The sequence below is a fragment of the Prionailurus bengalensis genome, chromosome B4 (assembly GCF_016509475.1).
Source record: "Prionailurus bengalensis isolate Pbe53 chromosome B4, Fcat_Pben_1.1_paternal_pri, whole genome shotgun sequence".
NCBI lineage: Eukaryota > Metazoa > Chordata > Mammalia > Carnivora > Felidae > Prionailurus > Prionailurus bengalensis.
In genome coordinates this window covers 3952089-3968855 of record NC_057358.1, presented here as the reverse complement: position 1 = coordinate 3968855, position 16767 = coordinate 3952089, and the positions used below count along the sequence as shown (strand labels likewise).

General features: G+C 43.9%; 1 long non-coding RNA gene across 1 annotated transcript; it reads right to left on the bottom strand.

The window, feature by feature from the left end:
• Window positions 1-10520: 10520 nt before the first annotated feature.
• LOC122472240 lies at window positions 10521-16197 on the bottom strand. The gene is made up of 2 exons (XR_006294391.1): window positions 15253-16197; window positions 10521-12337 (listed from the first exon to the last, which is right to left on the bottom strand). It is a non-coding gene; the product is annotated as an uncharacterized LOC122472240 (long non-coding RNA).
• Window positions 16198-16767: the final 570 nt, after the last annotated feature.

Sequence of the window (16767 nt, the reverse complement as noted above, 5' to 3'; positions counted from 1 at the left end):
CAAACATAAGGCTTTCATTAATGTTAAAAAAAAAAAACCAAAAAACCACCAATCGTAATTAATATTTCACAGTTGTGAGCATCTCACACACTACACTGAGGGCCTCAGATCCAAGCATGAGAATGCGAAAATAATAAATTCCACAGGAAGAAATTCCCTCTATCTGGGATTTTAAGAAAGGATTCTTTCCACCACGCTGCCTCTCATGATGACCTTACGGTTATTTGTGTTAATGATCTTCTGTGCAGTTTTAGCAATATTTAAATCAAAATACAGGAAATATCCATTCCATAGTCCAAGGCCACAGTACACTGTTAATATACTGATGGCTTCAGTTCTGTACAAGTTAACCGTGTCATGTAATCTGCCCCAAACAGTGTATCTGCATTTCTAACTGCTCAGGAGGAGCTTCCTGGCTCTGTGTTCTCACAGTACCGTATTCCTAATGGAAGCTCCAGTGACAATAGTTGCTTTTTGTTTGTTCGTTTGTTTTAAATTTCTAGTAATTAAAGTTTAATTACCCTGAATAGCACTTTCAGGAAGCGTTCTTCTTTATACTAAATTCTACATGTAACTTGAAATATTTGGTGTTCCCGTGAGTGTTAATGATTTTAATAATGTTAACATACTACCTAATAATTACTTGCTTCCCTTAGAAAGTAATGAAAGAATAAATATGCCCGGGAAGCCTAAAAGGCATTGAAAAGAACCTTTGTGATATATATCGAAATACCGCTTTTAATTTTTTCAAGAGTGCTACGCAGCGTCAGGGCGCACGGGTCTCAGGATCAGAAGGGCCTGGTGCCTGGGGCTCAAGGTTGTGTCTCTTGCTTCAAAGTCCTGCTGATTGTGCCTTTGAAGTGGTCCCTCCCAGAGGACCGTCCGCCTACCCTGCGATTCGCTCCCACCTGCGCCCCTACCCAGTGCCCAGAGCGAGGAGCCCCGGTAGGGTGGGGGTCTTGATGCCAACGGGACCCATTCGGAGGGGTTCGCATCGTTGAGCTGCTTGGACGGGGCATAGGGACAGGGGCGTGTAAGTGCCTCACGTGGTCTCTGAGCCTCGGCTGCCTCAGTTGCTGATGGAGTCCCCTCCCCGCCACCCCACTCCCCGCCTCCCCGCCTCCTGGTGCTGTTGGGAGAAAGGGACGTCAGGTCTTCAGCACCAGGCCTGAGCCGGAGCAGTTGCTCAGTCACCATACCTGCCCGTGGCCTCTGTAGTCTCACTTCCACGGACCTGGCCACCTCCTCTTACCTGTTTAGTTCACTCCCCCCCCAGGTAACAGTTTGGGGAAAAGTAGTTCACATCTCTAACTCACAAGAATAATTAAAATTGTAATTTCAGTACTGAGCTGTGGAAGGATTGCCTGCTTGGTGACAAGAAATCAAAATATGAATTAATTCACTCATTAAACTTTTTTGGGTGACTGCTCTGTGCTAGGTACCATGCTAAGCTCTGACAGTCCCAAAATAATTGGGACTTGAAGTCTGCCTACGGGAATTCGTGATCCAACCAGGGGGACAAAGCTACAGACAGACTCTGGGGGAGGGCCCGGCTTGGCATGCAGACGGGACTGAATACACAGAGAAAACCGGTGCCCTGGACCCAGACTCAGCTTCTCTGAGGCCCAGTCACGTCCTGTGGATGCCCAAGGGCAGGACCAGATACTGTGCAACAGCCTGGCATTCACGGCTCAGATCTGCCCTCAGGAAGCCCCAATGTCACATTTGTGTTTGGAGAAAGAGGGCAGTGGTCAGATCAAAAGGGTCCTTTTACTAACACTGAGATATTGGGACCTGTGGAGGAAGAAAAATAATTCCTCTCTACTCTTTGGAGCTCTTGGCTCAGACTCCTGTAATAACAGAAAGATGAACAAGAAAAAAACAAACAGGTTCATTAATATGTACACCCCATGTATACATGAGAGAGACCCAGGAAAATGAGTAACTCTCCAAGTGCTTAGATTCAGGCTTAAATCCCATCCTAATGGGATGTGTGGGTATCTCAGGGGGGGAGTGAACAGGTTAGGGGGGATGGCTGGGTCCTCAGAGGAACAGATGGGAGGGTGACAGTTTGTGACAGTCTTCTGGGTATGGGACCCACTTCTGAGTTCCTGTCCTGTGACAAGAGTCCATCCTCCTGGTTGGTGGGGCTCCTGGGGAGGGGACCGAGGACCCCGAGGTCCTTCTGGAGGATGTGTCTTCAGGCACATGAGGGGAGTTCTCTCCCCGCACCTACTTTCTTTCAAGTGCCTTCCGCTCAAAGAAAGCCTTCAAAGGAGACAGAAGGAGGAGACCCAGGAGGGAAAATCAGACTAAAGCTAGACGAATGGAGAGTCATTGATCAGTGGTCCTTTTATGGAGCATTTCATGTGGATTTATGAGTCTGTCAGCCACTGAGAGGATCTAGATGGACTGACCTCTGGGAAAGCGTCAAAGATACTGAAAGGGGTTCAGACTAGGCCACCCCAAATTATGCCACTTTAGCAGAAGAGTTATTCTGAGCTGGGGATAATTGAGAAGAAGCAGATAGAAGGAAAGCTTTCTGCCTTCCCCTAATTTGCCTAAACACAGGACACAAATTTGTAACAGCGCCCCCCCCCCCCGCCACCGCCCAGGAAGGACAGAAGTTAATCACCAGAGACAGCTCTAGACCCTGATCAGTCCAGAGACTGCACCAGAGGAGTCTACACAGCAAACCTCACCAACTAGGCTTTATCTCCCACTAGCTCCGCAGATACTTGTTGCCCTATAATTTGCTGCCCCAGGAACTTAAAATTCTATTCCTTTGTCTTGTCGCCTCTCTACACACTTACTGTTCTTTGCTAAGATGCTCTATAAGGCCATGTTATAACCACCCCTTTGATTTACTCATCTCTGGTGTTCCTGTGTGTATGCATGATGCGGTGATCTGAGTCTTGAAGTTTAGCTGGGTGACCCAGCCGATGAGTGGTCTCCAATGCCACCTGTCTGCTCAGTACTGGATGAAGGTGGACTTCAAGTAGCAATGATAGCCAGCTCCCATGACACTCTTCTGAGAGGCCAACCTAAGTCGAGCATTTCAAGTTAATACTTACACTGGGGCCCTCAAGCCTCTGACTTCCCCTTTCATTCTCAGAGCCTATCAACAAAGTAGGATTCACTTTTAGCTTAGTATTATAGATGACAAAGTCGAGGCACAGGGATGCTAAGGAGGTTCTCGTGGCCTCAGAGCTACTTATTGCAGCAGATCCGGGATCCCACTGACTCCAGAGCTGGGATTCCTAACACCACCGCCTAGAAAACTAGACAGAGCACAATCACGGAGAGCAGTGAGCATTCACCCCAAATGCACTTGAGAACCACTGGTGATGTCAAGGAGTGGAAGGTCCAATTTTTGTTTTAGAAATGTCACTCTGGTTTGAGTTGGGAGATGGACACACCAGGGAGGCCAGTGAGCTGGTTACTGGAGTAACCCAAGAGAAAGTTCATGTCCTGAACCCAAGCAGATGGGGGAAAGGATGCCGGGTGAACGTCAGAATATAATGAGGTGATGCATGGAGCCATGAAACACTGTGGGTTTCAGAGCAACCAACGTATCTCAGAAGCCAGTCAGTAAATGTGTAGGTTTCATGTGTAAGAGTTGATTATGGTACCTCCCCCACCCAGCATCGTAGCTAACACTGTTGATGATGACCAGTGAAAAACTCCATCCCTTTTCTCGCAGACCCATTCATCTACCTTTCCCTCTCCCTGCTTCCCAGCTATCACTGATGGTTCTCCCATCTTTGAGAAGTACTTAGAGGAAATGCTTTTACAAGTCATGAGACTCCCAAGTTCCTCATTAGTGTTTAAGTGCCATGGACATTTATGGCTATGGCTATTCCTTTGTCATGAATATTATCCCATTACATTGAAATGCTTTATAGGCCTTAGTAGGAAGGCGCTACAGACTGAAAGTCCTAATTATTATTATTGCCATTATTACTATTACGATTTTTAAAGTATTTGCAGAATGGTCCCATTAAAGGACAGTTTATTACAAGTTTACTGTCTTGCATTTCTCTTTTCTAGTGTTTCCAGTGCTCTCGATCTCTCTTACAATGTTTTATTTGTTCTCACTAATGAAAAGAGAAACTATTAAAAGCATGCTCATAGAATACAGAGTCATATATTTATTTTGAGTAATCCCTTTATAATAAACCTATTTCTTGCAACAATGGAATAAGAACATCTTGTTGATTTTCTATCTAAATATCTATCTAAATCAAGTAATACGTAACAAGCATCCTCATCTGTTACAAAAATGGGCTTTTCAAAGAAAGAAAGAAAAGTACTCATAGATAATTGATAGTGATGATGTGTCTTTGGCATATTGTTATATCTAAGCTCCTTTCTACCAGCATATTCAGATATGTAGACACACTGGTAATGTCTATTAATTTTAGGCCAGTTAAATATTTTTAAAGATATGGATGTGTTCTCATATATTTTTTGACATACAATTTCAAGGAATTTCAAGACTCCTTGAAGACCATTCACGAAACTCCAAATATCCTTAGATTCCCTATCTCAGAACATCAGTTTTTAGCTGACCAACATCCATTTTCCTACCTTTGGTCACAAAAGAACCCAACATTTCTTTGAGGAAACCTCTCCTTTTTCCTGTCTTGGGGGAATAGACTCCATAACCAGCTCCCATCGTAGGATCAGTCAGCTTAAATTGATCCCATGCCCCTCGAATGTAACGACCGGTGAAGAGACAGACACCTAACATAGTGAGAGTCAAAACAATGAGAAAACGTGTGCTGATACTCGTGGTGTAGGGGATCTTTGGCTCTTTCTCTGGGTTTGACTGTGCGGCCAGGAGGCATGGGGCAGCCCCAGGCGCCTTCGGACCTTAGTAACACAGGTTGAGCCCTGAATCGAGTCAAATCGAAAATAGCTGTGCCCATAGACGCATCTGTTACATAAGCCGAGGTTTTCCCTTTTTTGTTAAGCCGGTTTAGGTTGGGTTTGTTGATGCATACATCACAAGTAGTCCTGAAAGATACGCACTAGGCTGGAGACAGTGACCCTGGTCTAAAAAGACGCTTCCTGGTTTTAAAACTTGCAACATGTTTGGTTTTGATCATGTCTTATCCAAATGTGGTGTTATTGAGGATTTTCATGAAATTTTTCGATTTTTAAAAAAATTTTTAAATTTTCTATGGTTCAGTGATAACTAAAAAGTTAAGAAGAGATTACAGCAAATTGGGCACATTGACTTTTAGAAAAATGTTGAGTCCTGGAAAGTGGAGAAATGAAGCAAAGCTAAAACCTAGCAGAAGTGAGATGTTAGAAAAGTATTGGGCCAGTTGATATTACACAGCCAAAGCAGTAGAAACATCTGGACAGTCTCTTCCTGTAGGAGCTGGACATGAACAGAATTTAGTTGAGGATTTTACGTGTAACCCTTCCTGCTTCCATGACACGCATGCAATTGAAAGGGACGAGGACACGTTTTAGGTAGGGTTAGATTTCCTGGACTAAATGCCGGGATGGAGAAACTGGTTCCTGAGGGCTTCGCACAAGATCTCTTTTAAGGAGAGAGAGCTCGGTCTTCCTGTTGGTGCGCTGCTCACCTCAGATGGGGGGGTCTGATGCAGATTCCAGAAGCACAGGGTAGGGAGAAAGAGCCACGACTCACCGTTTTAGTCCTGTTTCGCTTTTCATCCTGTTGATTGGGGTAGGAGGCATGTGAGTAAATTGTTTCAGTTGTCAGAATGACATCAAATCAAACAATACCCCAAGACTTTAAAGAATTAATAGACATTCTATATTAATATTTTGCAGACCACGTATGACCTAAGTTATTTTTTTCTCAATAGAGTGATGACCATTATTAATACATCAAGAAAGTAACCTGAGTCAATTCAAAAGCAATTATCACAGAAATTCTGATGTAGTATAGAAATGGTTAAAGTTTCGTTCTCTCAAGTAACCCGTTCTGATAATATTTAACAAATTCTATTATTCTAAATTGTTGATTTTTTTAATTAGAAAATGTCCTAATGGGTGCTCTTTGAAAAAGAGGCGGGAACTGGTTAATTAGTTTTAGAAATTGTTTAAGATATATATACATTTTTACAAGTCACACTTTCAAAGCAGTTTCCTGTTTTAAAAATTTTACTTCCTTTATTATAGGGTAAAAGCCTCTTATGTACAGAGATGAGTCAATATTTATTTTCTCATCTCAGCTTCTCTCCTTGGACGTTTTAAAAGCGCAGAGTCTGAATCTGGCTTCCTTTAGATATTAATATTAAATGACTCTTGGATTAGAGTTCTCTAGAGACACACACCCAATGGGCTACACTGGGCAAGATTTACGACCGGGCGCTGGCTCCTGCTATCATGCGGGCGGAAGTCCCACGGTCGGCCAAGCTGGAGACCCAGTCGAGCCGGTGGTGTAAGTGCCAATCTAAAGACCTGAGAGGCCTGATGTCCCAGCTCAACAGCCAGGCAGAAGGAGCCAATCCAACTTTCCTCTTCCTTCTGTCCCATCAGGCCCCGGAGAGATTGCATGAACCTCCCCTCCCTACACTGGGGGAAGCTGATCTGCTTTGCTCTGTCCACCCATGCACATGCCAGTGGCATCTGGAAACTCCCTCACAGACACACCCAGAGGTTTAGCTGGAAGCTGGGCAGAGCTAGGAGTCAGCTGAGTTCATCGCAAACTTAAGCATCTCCACGATTGTGGAGAAAGCATTTGTTCAGGCAAGCGGGTCCACCAATTCCCGTAGCTCTGTCAGGGATGCCTCCACGGTGACCCGTTCCCTGTGGACCACCTCTCGCCCCAGACTCCTTTGTCCGCTTACATGTAGCCTATGAAAAGCAGAAATGTCTTCAGAAGTGAATACTCGTGAAGAAACTTTGCTTCCAGTTTCACAGCAACAAACATGCACACATTGGGTTTTATGGTAATCAACAAAATACATGTCCAACAAGCTGCAAACAAAAAGCAAAACTGACAAAATCATTTTCTCCTATAAATTTCCCACAATAATTACCAAATATAATTTCTTCACTTTCTCAAGTTAAATTTTAACAGATATTAATATAGATAATGTAATAAACAAAAGCTCTCTCTCTCTCTCTCTCTCTCTATATATATATATGTGTGTGTGTGTGTGTATATATATATATATATATACACATGTATACACACAGAAATAGATGATTTAGACAATAAAAATGAAAATCATTTCATAATTGAATTGCCTGATAAAAATAGTACTCCATTTGGGTAATTAAGTGTTAGCCTTTAATGGAATACTTTTGGCATGTACATGCATGTCCATATGACTCAACAAGAGAATAATGATACATATGTTTCTGATTCGGTCCAAGTGAAAAATCTAGATAAAATTCAATCACATTTTATTTTAACATAACACAAATGCTTCTCTCATCTTTCAGAATTTACCACTGAAGATTTTTCTCAAGGAAATTGGATTGAATTCATCTTAATTAGTGCTAGTCTTTCAAATGAGTATACGTAGTCCTGCATAGATATTCTTTCATACAGCTGCCCTTTAGAAATGCCAATAAGCATGTTTCTGCTTTCCCATGAGAATATTTCACATTTTATAAGGACGGAAAGTGCCAGCATGTGTAGTTGGAATGAGTCTGTGGTAGCACAGGGCTTCCCCATTCATGTAACTGGATAAATAGATCTATGCAGAGTAGAAATAAGAGAATAAAAGATCTTTTGCTGAAACTCGTCATGCATTTCTTTTCAAAAGATCTAAAATGATGAATTCTATACACAAAAGCAAAAGAAAATCTGTTAATCCAACAGTATGCTCTGTTCGTATTGCTATATTAAAAAAGTGTGTGTGTGTGTGTGTGTGTGTGTATGCATATATATATATATATATATATATACATAAATTTTTATTTGAGTGAAAAAATCCCCCCCCAAGCAAAATATGTCTTATCCAAGAAAGACCAAAAGTATACATTAAAGGTCTAAAATTTTAAGCAGTCGAGGAGGAGACTCTTAATGCTAAGGTACATCAGTCAAGAATCCGATAAAACACAGGATGTTAAAGGGAGCTGTTAGCCAGGGCATTGAATGTCCGAGGCTCATTCCCTGAGCCATAAGGAAGTCAGCGTGAAGGCATGGCGGTGCCATGTTGTGTCCTGGTCCCTGCTGATGACCAGCCCCAGGGGGTGAGAGTGGTCACAGGGTGTCTCCTCTGCTTCTGACACTGACTTGGCACAGTCTCTTGGAGAACAGTTTCGCAGCATCCAGTAACATTGAAGATGGGCATTCAGTTTAACTGAGTAGTTACATTTGTAGGTATCTGAGGAAAGCCTCAAGCTTCCTCTAGAAAGAAAACAAACAGGCAAACTGTGTAAAAGGGTACGTCTGGCAACAGAGGCTTAAAAGAAACAGAAGAAATCGTGCTTACAAAAAATGTATAAATATCCATAAAAATACGATAAAATGTTGCCTTTCTGAAATGAGGACAGAACCCAATAAAAGATAAGAGGAACAATCAGATAAGAGAGCCTTTCTGAAATGAAATGTGAGAGCGGAAATTTTTCTATGTCTGAAGTGTTGGAAGGTGACTGGGGGGAAATAGCCCAGCAAGTAGCATGTGGGAAGCGGGGCGGGACCAGCGGAGAAGGGCGGGAACCGGGGGAGCAGGTAACCCACACGAGGACACAGGAGCCCGTCGGGTGTTTGGGGGGGGGGGGGAAGCCCAGGCCCAGAGCCAGAGCCTGGGTTGCAGCAGAAGGGCAGGGGGTGGCCCGAGGCCCCCAGTCCAGTGCGATTCTCATTGCCACGCTGCTGCAGCCAGCTTTGTGTTTCCCTCTGGGAGCATTTCATTCTTCCCTGAATGCTAACTGAACACATTAAAATATAATCAGCCAATATAATACACTGCTTTTAAAAAAAAAATCTTAACGGAGCATAAACTCAGTTGCTTGCTTAAAAAAAACCACACTTTTTGAGATTTCACAGGTACAAAACTATGGGCCATCCCTTCATTTTTGACTCCTTTGATCGGAAGCTGCCAGAGGATCACACCAACTCATGCTTGCGCGTGTTATGTGAGTTGTGCCGAGCTCCCTCTGGCTCCTCCTTCCAAGACCAAGGCTGCAGGGGCAAGTGTGCTCGGCCATGCTGCTGTCTTAGTGGAGTGGGGCTCAGCGTGCATTTGCCTGCTTTCTGAACTGGAAGGGAGGCTGCATACAAGTCAGCGAATTCTGGACACCTGCTCTTAAAAAAGGCTGGCCCGAGGAAGAAATCCTGTACTAGGAGCACTGTGATTGGAACCGGTCCACGTGAGCATAATAGGAGAACAGGCAAATAACTGGGGAAGATTCATACAGCAAAACACCTGTATGGTATTTTTAATGGTTGTATGGTTACCATTAAAAAGATTGCTCATGTTATAGAATAAATTCTCCAAAACTTGGTGACAAAAGCTATTAAGCAATGGAATATACAGCACACTAATGCTTAAATTTAAAAATAGAGAAAATAATTTTAACCCAATTAAAAGTGGGCAGAGAACCTGAATAGATATTCTTCCAAAGGAGACATCCAGATGGCCAATGGACACATGAAAAGATGCTCAGCATCACTTGTCATCAGGGACACGCAAATCAAAAGCGAAATGAGATACCACCTCATACCTGTCAGAATGGTTAAAATCAAAAGCAGAAGAAACAAGTGTTGCGAGGATGTGGAGAAAAAAGAACCCTCGTACATTGATGGTGGGAAAGCAAACTGATGCAGCCACCGCAGAAAGCAATAGGGAGATTCCTCAAAAAATGGAAAACAGAATTACCACATGATCCAGTAATTCTACTACTGGGTATTTACCAAAGAAAACAAAAATGCTCATTCAAAAAGATACATATGTCTGTGTTTACCGCAGCATTATTTACAATAGCCAAGATATGGAATCAACCCAAGTATCCATCGATAGATGAATGGGTAAAGAGATAGATATATGTGTAAATATATATACACATATATGTATGTGTGTATATATATATATACATATATGTACACATGCATATATATACATACATATATATACATATATACATACATATATATATATATATACACACACACATACACACACACAATGGAATATTCACCATGAAAAAGAATGAAATCTTGCCATTTGCAACAACATGGATGGATCTAGAGAGTATAATGCTAAATGAAGTCAATCAGTCAGAGAAAGACAAATACCATATGATTTCACTCATGTGTGGCATTTAAGAAACAAAAAAATGAATAAACAAGAAAAAAAGAGACAAAAAACAGACTCTTAACTCCAGAACACAAACTGGTGGTCACCAGAGGGGAGGTGGGCGAGGGTGTGGGTGACACAGATAAAGGGGATTCAGAGCACACTTATTTCTGTGGGCACTGAGAAGTGTATGGAACTGTTGAATCATATTTTATACCTGAAACTGATATAACACTGTCTGTTAATTATACTTGAATGAGAAAATAAATAAAAACAGACAAAACAACTCAATATAGTATTTATGAAAACAGTGCATAACCAGAGCATAAAATAGGAAGAGGATGACAAATTTAGGATGCTGGTTATCTCTAAGGGGGAGGAAAAGGCTTGACAAGGGACTTTAAACTCACCAGTAAATTATAATTTCTTCAAAACGTCTGAAACATGCATATCAAACTATAAAGACTTGAGAAATCTGGGACTTTGTTATATTATTTCCTATATCTTTCTCATACTTTATCATGAATACTGAAAACCCCAACCCTGTGTAAAATGTAAAGTGGCCCCATTATTGTCACCACCGGTGAAGTTTGTGCAGTTCTGGGCATGTGTGCCCTCTGAGTGCCTGAAAGAAAGGCCGATTTCCTCTTTCATCTGTGGGCACAAAATGCAATGGATGAACCTTTTTTTTTTTAATTGAATAAAACCCCTGACTTCAGCAAAACTGGAAACTAAAGTTCACATTGCTTCTTAGAATTATCATTGCCACCTAGAATTATCATTGCCATCCACATTGACAGGTCATTGTTCCCAGGATTTATATGAGTTCTTGCTGAGTGATAGTTTCCCACACAGAACTTTCTGTCTTTTGCGTGTTCTTGGTCTCTCTAATTCTCATGGCTGTGGACTGAATGTTTGTGTCTCCCCTCCACCCAAATTCCTCCATGGGGATCTACCTGCCCCCAGTGTGAAGTTAGGAGATGGGTCCTTTGAGATGTGATTACGTCATGAGGGTGGAGCCCCTGTGATGGGAGCAGTGCTCTTGTGACAGAGACCCAGAGAGCCCCCTAGCCCATCCCACCACTTGAGGACACACTTGAGGAGAAGGTGGTCATTGGCAAGCCAAATAGGCTTCAGAAGAAGCCAAACCCGCCAGCTCTCTGATCTTAGACTTCCAGCCTCCAGAGCCGTGAGAAATAAATATTTGTTGTTTAAGTCGCAGACTATGGTATTCTCTTATGGCAGCCAAGCACGTGAGACATTTGTCGTTTCCCAAGTGTTGGAGTCCTCTTGCTGTGACGGTCACTGGGGCCAAGCAGGTCCCAATCTGCAGTCCTGGGTGCAAATTATTGGTGCTAAACTCACACTCATTCAGCAAACATACAATGAAAGAAAGTTAAAGAAAATAGCAACATTATATAATCCTCACCCCTTTCCACCCACTCGTATCTTAGACATCACTAACAGTTTTACAAAATATAGCTGAAACAGGGAAACAGTAGGTGCCTTTTCCAGAGCTGGGGCTGGGGGGGGCACCATAAAATTCTCTGACGCCCATGGGAGAAGAAATACATCATACCTCCGTGTCTGAAATAATCCCAGAACCATCACAAATTGATTTGTTAAAAAGAAAAGCGACAGAGAATTTCATTTCAAAGAAATTCATACGCTCATTATAACCAGGGATCATTAGTAATCGCTAACAGAGAGTCAAATGTGTGTTTGCGATTTTTAGATATTTTATCACCTGAAAAAGAAGCATTAAAAGAACTGAATTTTCTAAAACTTCCTATGTGTTCACACAACGTCCATGAGCCCTCAGTCCCGTGGCAGTCCCAGCTTGCTGCGGGCGACTCCGAGAGGGCAGTGCACACATGGGTTGAGGAGGATGTGATAGTTTTGACATGGTCGGTCGCAGGTGCACTCATAAGTCTGATCATCTCAGGTCTAAATCTTGGGCCAGCCTTAGCCTGATCTCCGAGTGGTTTTCCTCCTCGCTTCCCGCCCCTGGGAGAAAGTTTACTGTAAAGCCGTGTGATCAGCATCCGTCCACAACACGCGTGTGTAGAGTTTCCCTGCTATACAATGATAGGAGTTACCTGGAAACAAAAGAGTGAAATCATTCATCGTTCATAAGATTTTTCTATATCCATTCTTTAAACCCAAGTTAGAATCTTATTCAACTAAGGAAATGGAATTCTCTACGCCGTCCTGTGCCCTAGAAGACGTGTTGGTTACGTATCTCCTAAATGTCCTCTTTGAACCCACCTTCCGGAGCAGCATGCTTGCATGAGGGGGGCAGGGCTCCGTGCCCCTCACACTTCCTTTCTCCAAGGGCAGCTGGTCCCCGGCCCTCTGCCTTTCCTGTGTCCTTCCTAGTGTCAGCCCTTACTGCAAAGGCAGCAGGTGGAAGTGGGTAATGTCAAGAAGAAGCAGATGGAGGGGTAGGTCCCATCCGGTTAGGTTGCCAGGTACCGATGGCTGGTCATCGTGTCATCGTCACAACGAGAACTAAATTTACCACCTTACCCTGAGCCCTGAGGACCCCATGACCCTCTTTCCATCTCAGCCTGTTGGATACAGCTGGGGTTCCCGGCCCCTGGGGTTGCTCTGAAATCCAAATGCCAGATCCTGCCATAGCATATATTTGTAACTTTCACTTACGACCACTTGTCTCGCACATACAGCTTTACCATTTGAACAACGAAGAACCAGGTTTCCGTCTGTTGCGACAAAGGTCTCCCCAGAGGAAATTCTGGTAAAACACTGGGATTTTAATCCTGCAAACTTAGTCTCCGTTGCATTGGGTCCCTTGTCTTCTTTTTGTTTTAGCTTGCTTCTTTCTTCTTCTTATCATTGTGCTCCAATCAGACATTTAACTGTCTGAAATCCCAGCTGATAGGTAACAGCAACTTTCTCTGAAAGTGGAATCTCACTGGGAACTGGGAACGTCCACATTCATTTCCTTCCTATTTAATACAGCTTTTTAGGAAAGACCTATCATCCACCCTTCACGGCACTGAACACACACTTCCTCTCTCTTGATTCTTACTCATTAGGGCACAAAATCCCAGTCTCATATTTATATTTCTTCAATTCCTTGAAACAGCCAAATGGAGTAGGTAGCACTTTTTATTTGAGTAGCCCAGAGAACAGAATATAACTCATTCCCAGGAGCTGCCGTCATAAACAGAGTTTGTAAAAGGGTGGCAAGATTCTTGGAAATGTTTCAAGCACTCAGCAGACATAAAGGAAACCTGGAGAGAGGCAAAGAGCTCAGATTCATATGCAGCTCTCCTCAGGTACTTACCAAGGACTTCTCCATTTCCTTTTTTTTTTTTTTTTTTTTTTTTTTTTTTTTTTTTTTTTTTTAATTTTTAAATCACATCCATTACAGCAAGATTTAGTGAGGGAGATTCTAGTCGGAGGCATGTGCTGAGTGCTGACCTGGGCATTTTTTTCAGAGGCATAGCACTGAGAAATTACAGAAAGATCCCGTAAAATGCACAGAAGGTACATCCAGAGCCCGTGCTCCACAGAGAGCACCTTGAAGCTTTTCCCTCTTTCTTCCGCCAAGTGACCACTTCCCGGAGGCAGTAGAATCCTAACACACACGCGTATCCCGGCAAGACTCGAATGGGTTCATTTTAATGCAGCCTTCATGGTTTAACTAAGTATATGACAGAACTCACTAATCCAGAAACACACAAAAAGAGCAAAACCCATTTTTAAAAAAAACCAAAGACAAAAAAAAACCCCAAAACTGGGCAACAATTCCAGAAAGTAATCAGTAAGCTCTTTCTACTCAACACCCAGATTTGTCATCGACCTAATCACCATTCTTGGCACACAAGTACCAAGTGGCCCCATCTGCAGGATGCTGCAACCAGACTCTCTCGGAAGAAAGTTACTCTGTCCCTCCAGGACGCAGGCTGGGAATGCACACGTGCCAGCGCGGGGGCATTCGGACTTCACAACATGCACACACACAGTCACACGCTTCACCCACACACGCACACGTGCACACAATCTAGTAATTGCATCCGTATCTTCCAGTCATCCCCGGGGTACCCTCCGCTTAATACCATTGAGAAAGGAATTTGATTGTACGCCATCGTATTGCACAATGCTTGTGAATTAAAACCAGACAGAATTTCGGTAGAGACGGCAGAGAACATCGAGCCACCACTCTGGTTTCCTCCGGAGAAGACACATCCGACTTTAACTGCTCCGGAGGAAAATCATTACGTGCAGTGCTCCTACACAGAATCTTTTTGTCACGCGGTGAATAGGTGTTTAATGTAAATCGTTACTCCTTAATTTATATGGTGAGAATGAGGTTTTCTCTCTTTCTATATTAGGTTTTATTATGAAGTGTCACCCTGGAATTCTACTGTCCTGTCAATCTCTGGAACCCAACATTCTGACATTCCCCCGGGCAGATCTGCAACTTTCTAAAAAGCCCCTGTTAGAATAACAGAAATTGTATTATTTGGTTGCCATTTACTTTTCTGCTAGTGAGGTGTGACGGCAACAGTAAGTCTTACCATTTCACCTCATGAGCAATCATCTGCGTGTGAAAATGGGCCCTCTCTCATTCTGTTGGCTGCTAAGGGAACGTACCTGGGGTGCTTTAGCCTTCAGCAAATGTGACCCCGTTAACACAGCTCCAGCATCTCGCTCTCCCACAGCCCCACCGTGACGACAGGGCTTTTGCACCTGCCATCATTGCTTCCCACGGATGTATGCAGGGACTGCCCCCTTGCTTTCCCTATGTCTGCTCAAAAGACGTCATAGTCCTGCTGCTGTCACTTTGCCCAGGGTGCCCAGGGCTTGCCCAGGCTGCCCAGGGCCTGCCTCCCCCCCATCCCCTCCTCCCCCAGGGAAGCGATGAGAACAGACGCCATGGTGTCTGATCTCCAGGACAATGAGCCTGGTCACCGGCCCCACCCCTGGCAAGTACCCAGGGCCCTGGGGCGGGGGGGGGGGGGGGGGGGCTCTCGGAGGTGCTTACCCAAGCTCACCAGTTCTGCTTGGGGAGAAAATCTCTGAGCTTGGCAGCAAATTCTTGCTGATTCTTCCACGATGGCTTATATCTGGGCACATGGAAAGGCAGCTGGGCACGTCTAACCGACGGCCGGAGGACATGTTTCCTGGCCTACTCATTCATTCCCTGGTGAGTGTGCACTGATCGCAGGAGCCAGGACCACTGCTCCCCTTTCTCCATTCTAGGGAGGAAGTGAGAGGCAAGGGGAGATGTGAGACCCTAGGTGGAGAGAGGTCAATCTTTTTCCACTTGTAGACCATCTCTCTACTCTACCGAGCGGCCACTGAGAACCTGCCATCTTGTGGGTCTTTTTAGGGACGTGAAGCACAGTAGAGAAGGGGAAGAAGTTACTGTTTTCACAGAGATGCCACATGGCAGGAGAACGCTGTTCCATTAAATGAGGCATAATCTTAGAGAGTATTAGGTGTCGTACAGTGAATAAATCCTGATGATATAAAGCATGCAGCTCCGAAGGCCCCATCCTCCTGGATTCCCTGGGGCACCCGGATGTGTGAGCTACAAAGTGCCTGAATGGGGCTTACAGTGGGGAGTAGGAGGTGGTATTGGAGATGCCCAGGCATTTTGTCTGAGCTCGTATTCCCCAGAGGTATGCCTGGAGGTGAGGATTATTTGATAGGATTATCCTTCATAGGAAATTCTCCTTGCAAGAGAATTCAGTCCAGGAGCCCTGGAGCGAAATCAGGAGCCAGAAGAAGTAAAGCTCGGGGGAGTCCCAGCTCCGGATTGTTTTCTCAGGGGGGGGTGGAGACCACGTTGCCCCCCAGAGTTGGCTCCATGGGAGGGAAGGAAGCTGGGCTTCCCACACTGGTTCCAGCCCCAGGCTGTCACCGAGCTTTCTGGGGAGTCCCAGTCGTCCACGACAGTACCCTGAGCAAAGCTGGTCTGCCAGGGCAGAGGCTCAGAGAGTGTGGGAAAGCCGCAGGGGGAGGGAGGGGTGTGGCCAAGGCTTTAGATTTGGGTCTGAGTCTGATGGGATGCCTTTGGAGGGCCAGGGACACTGGTATTTTATTAATTATATCAGAAACTAAAGGGAAAATGATTTGTAAGAAGGCAAAAGTGAAAGCTGGAAATACCACCCACAGACATAGCAGATTTAAAGTAGTTCAGACTCTCTACTTTCATATATTTCTGGATGTAAGTAAGAGCCCAAACTTGAAAATATATGACAATTGAGGTACTTTGAATGTCCATCTATCTGTCTATGTATCTACTAATCCACACGCACACACACAGATTATTTCATTGTGATAATTACTCACGGAATCCCACCTGATGCCAGACTGGATTTACGATTCAAATTACAGGATAAGCAAGATGGTCTATTTTTCTGAGATCCCAAACACCTCAGACATACTGTCACCAAAGATATGAAAGAACTTTTGTGAGTATTAGATCTAATATCTCTTGAAATAAACATGTTCAAGAGATTATAGAGTAAGATGTGTGTTCCTCAAATGACAT